This window comes from Octopus bimaculoides, chromosome 25 (genome assembly GCF_001194135.2).
Source record: "Octopus bimaculoides isolate UCB-OBI-ISO-001 chromosome 25, ASM119413v2, whole genome shotgun sequence".
In the NCBI taxonomy this organism is placed as follows: Eukaryota; Metazoa; Mollusca; class Cephalopoda; order Octopoda; family Octopodidae; genus Octopus; species Octopus bimaculoides.
Genome location: NC_069005.1, coordinates 13,443,130 through 13,444,399, shown reverse-complemented (window position 1 = coordinate 13,444,399; position 1,270 = coordinate 13,443,130).

The following is a 1,270-nucleotide window of genomic DNA, read 5'->3' as shown; positions in this document are numbered from 1 at the left end:
ACACACACACACACACACACACACACACACACACACACACAGACTCAGACACACACAGGCACACACACACAGAGACACAGACACACAGAGACACACACATATACACACACATTGACATAAACACACACAGACACAGATACACACACACAGAGGCAGACACAGACAGACACAGACACACACACACAGACACACACACACAGACATACACACAGACACATACACACAGACATAGACAGACAGACACACACACACACACACACACATACAGCCACATACACACAGACACATACACACAGACACAGACACAGACACATACACACAGACACAGACACAGACACACACACACACACACACACACACACACACACACACACACACACACACACACACACACACACACACACACACACAGAAGACAAAATACTAAGAATATAAAAAAAACCAAAAAAAAAACCACAGCTGCAACGTTCAAAGCCATAAACAGAAGACAAAGCTATACTGAAACGTATTTATAGCCATCACAACTGACATATTTGTGCAAGGGAAGGAAACATCAGCGGGGATGATATGCGGACGATACGTTCGATCTATCATTGATCATCGATTAGCCAGTCTTACTTGGGTCCCCAACCTCTCTTTAATCAACTACAAAACCACAATAAACTACAAAGGACCCGAATGGCAGCACTGCATACGTACACTTCAGAACAAATTGTACACGGCCCTCGTTTACTGACCATCGAGATGACGAAATGGAAGCAGCAAAGAGGAAAAAGGAAAACAAAACAAAAAAAGCAATGGACCATCACCTGGATGTATGACGAACACGCACGTCACAATTACCACCACCACCACTGTTACTACTATAAGCATCACTACTACCACCACCACCACAACTACGACTACTACCACGACTACCACTACGAGTACCACGACCGGTATCACTACCGCTACCATCGCTACTACGACTATCACCTTCCCCGCCATCAATCCCACCATCACTACCACAACCACTACTACTACTACTACTACCAACAAAGCAGCCATCACCTCAACCACCATCATCACCATAACTACCGCTATAACCACTATCACCACAACCACTACCACTACCACTACCACCACCACTACCATCATCACTCTCATCATCACTTCCCTCACCCTCACCACCACCACCACCACCGCCAGAACCTTCCAGCCTTCCACCACTTCCACATCCACCTCATTCACCTCACCGCCACTCTACCCCACCGCACCCCCACCTACCGCT